The sequence below is a fragment of the Marmota monax genome, unplaced genomic scaffold (genome assembly GCF_021218885.2).
Source record: "Marmota monax isolate L192 unplaced genomic scaffold, Marmota_monax_Labrador192_F-V1.1 WCK01_AAM20220418_F8-fsc00029, whole genome shotgun sequence".
Classification (NCBI taxonomy): Eukaryota; Metazoa; Chordata; class Mammalia; order Rodentia; family Sciuridae; genus Marmota; species Marmota monax.
The window spans coordinates 7820-11064 of NW_026693024.1; the positions used below are offsets into that span (position 1 = coordinate 7820).

The 3245-nt window shown below is 37.8% G+C and overlaps 1 pseudogene; it reads right to left on the reverse strand.

Moving 5' to 3' along the window:
* Positions 1 to 2102: 2102 nt before the first annotated feature.
* LOC124098525 (E3 ubiquitin-protein ligase SH3RF1-like) lies at positions 2103 to 2988 on the reverse strand (annotated as a pseudogene).
* Between the last annotated feature and the right edge of the window lie 257 nt (positions 2989 to 3245).

A 3245-nucleotide genomic window follows, 5' to 3' on the forward strand; every position in this document is an offset into this window, starting at 1 on the left:
AGAAGCACCAGTTTGAAAAAAAAATCTTTGAAGACAATGAAAATTCTTTTATCATTTCCAGCCTTAGCTACTGCACTTTTACTCTTTTCAGGATTTTGCTTTAGTGATTTCAGCAACTTTCAATATGATATCTTGCCAACAATGTAGATAATCCTGGGGAGGAAGGAGGGAGTCTTGTTTGTCTTCACTGTGTACAACAGGAAAAGGCCCATGGAAACAAAGGGCTATTAAAGTAGTGTTTGTTCTTTTTTTGTTTGGCACCAGTGGTTCATTATCTGGATTTAACCCAGAGTTCAAGTTGTGATAGCATTTAAAGGTCGATTAATGACAAGTCTAATAAAAAATGTTACACATAGAGCTTTAATTAAGCTGTGTTGATTAATTTAATACTTATTACTTTTAGTCTGCAAAAATTGATTAAACGTAATGTCTGCCTAATTCTTGACAGTTGTTTTTGTGTCCCTACATTATACTCTAGGATTACGTCATATCATTTTTTCCAAATCATTGCTGTACAATAAAAGTCACAAGTTGTTCAGAAGTTTCACTGAAACTCTCCCTTAAATGTTCATCTAAGGTGATTTATAATATTCAGGTGTTTAAAGTTAAATATAAAGATTTCCTGATTGTTTCATAAATTAAAGCCCTAAACATATCAAGATGATAGTTTAAAATTGAAATCATGTATCACAGCCTCTTGACTTTTCAAAAAGGAGTTACCCTATGTTAAGAATCCCTTTCTTTTAACTTGTTTTTAATTGCAGAATGTGAAGAAGAGTTTTATTTTCATGGACTTAGGATCCTCATGTTGACCTCAATATCTCGGGGTGTTACAGGTATGTCAGATCTGGAAATGTGAGGCATCAGGACTCAGCCAGAAGGTCACACAACAAAGCAGATGTGTTCTGTAAATGTGTTAAGACAAGTGCATGAAAGAAGCAAATTATAGATCCATATTAACCTAAAATTTGGCCTGTTCAGAGTATTATCTTTGGTTTAAAATAGAATTCATTTCTCCAATCATTCAGAGCAGTGAGATATTCATCACTTTTATTAGACTTTTTCTTATTTATATACTGCTCCTTCTAAATCCATCTTCAGTCAAATCATCATTCTTCATTATATTCCATGTCCAAAAAATATTTATGGAACAAAATAGCTCTTACTGCTCCTGTGTTAGCCAGGGGGCTCTTCTTTCCATATATACAATCTGATGCCTCAGAAACTGGCACTACACAAAGCACAAGACACTGGCTGCTGTCCATCAATTAAAATTTAAGGAATTTGTTCTCGTGTCAACTTTAGAGAATAATAGGTAGAAGGAAACTTCCTGCAAGACTGCAGCATAGTCTCATTTCTAGGGCTCTCCTGAAGGCATATTGAAAACCAATGGCTTGCTAGTTTTCATTCATCAACCAACATTTATCTGATGGATAAAAGGGTTCTGGACTTGGGGATGTAATGGGTAAACAAATTTCTAGTCTTTTGAGATTACCTTCATTATAAATCATCTTTGTCTGCAATTTTCAACTTCAATGGTCGACTTACAATTTGGGGCCAGAGGAGTAGACTTTGGGAAAAATGTATATTGTTTTAAAGGAACCATGAACACTTCATGACCCTCCTTTTCTTAAATGGCTTGCAGAATATTATATGAAGTTTTCTCCAGATCTAAACCCATAGATTTTACGTATAATATGTATGGAGAGCCAGCCTTGTAGTAAAAAATTTTGACCTATTTAAAAGTTCAAAAACCTGCTTACTCTTGAAAATCAAATTATATATTCTGGAGCAGGGACGGAAGTTTCTTTTATTTTTTTTTCTTTTCTTTTCTTTGTTTATTTTTTTTAAATTAGGATAATATTCTTCTAGTACTTAAGAATCGCTGGTAAGGAAATCATAGATACCTAAACTTCTCTGGATACCTGGAATCATTGGTTTGCTAAAGTCAGCCCTCATTTATTTATTGATGGGATTAGTTTTTATAAATTTTAATTAACATACACATTTCCACAAAATTGACTGTGAGAATTTGTAATGAGATGGCATCAAATATGTAGATAAATTTGGGGAGAACTAATATCTTCATAATATTCAATCTTCTAACCTGTGAGCAGTGGATTTTGCCACAAGCCACGATACCATTCCAGCAGAAGCAGTACAGTACCTGGCAGGATGGACATGAGAGGACAGTGGTAGCCAGGAGAAGGGAGTGCTGGAAAGGGAGGATTCATATTTCCATGGGCATCTGGAGAGAGGACTTCCGATGGGAAAATGAATAAGGGGCCAGTTGACACTGGGCTGCTTGGGTGTGGGGTCACAATGAACACGGCAGTATTCACATGAATCTGAAAAGGGGCACTAAAGGAAAGCTCAAAAAGTTCTCTGAACCTTGTGGCCGCTGAGGGTTGGTGGAGCTGATGAGGATAGGAACACTGATCTCCATGGAGTGGCAGTTGTGGGATGCATGAAAGGACTTGTTTGCCATGATGAGGGAAGTGAAAAAGTGGGGATTTTGGTGTTCTTTTTGGTGTCAGGAGTGCTTTGGGGCAATGCTGCTCTGGGCAGCTGCTGAGGTACATGTTTAAGCATCAACTCCTGGTATGGGCGGCTTATCCCATTCTGTCAGCTGCTTAGCATCCAAGTTAAACTCAGTGTAGGAAATTAGAAATATTCCTATTTATTCTGCCAACATTCCTTCAGCACAGCTTATATGCACTCTTCGGATCACAGTCAGAACATCATCCTTAACAAATGGAAGTTGGTCATTATCTGCTGCTTTTTTGTCTTTCACTTCAAAGTCATATAGTGCTTTGTACTGAGGCTGAGGGCTGAGGCAGTGGTTTAATAATCTGCACTAAGTTTGTTGGGAAAAAGCTATGGATCCCATTGACTTACCCTGTGGAACCAGTTTTCAACAACATGTCATCAAAAAATGATGATGTCACATTTGCTGAATTTAAAGTCTCTAGGCTCCTTTTATTCATAGTTTCATAATGTGTTAGGACATGGTAACAGGTATACCCCTCACTGGGGCCTCCAGCCTTGCACCCAAGGCTGCCATCCTCACTGGGATCTCTACAGATCTTTTGCACTACAATTAGCCATAGTGTTGCCCTGAATCCTTAATGCATTTGTTCAATTGGTTCCACTGCCGCCACTGGCTAGGATTCCAAGGGCTGTGATTGATGCCATCCAGAAGCCTGACCAGCAGGATGTTACCTGGAAGCGCATCATGGGAGCCA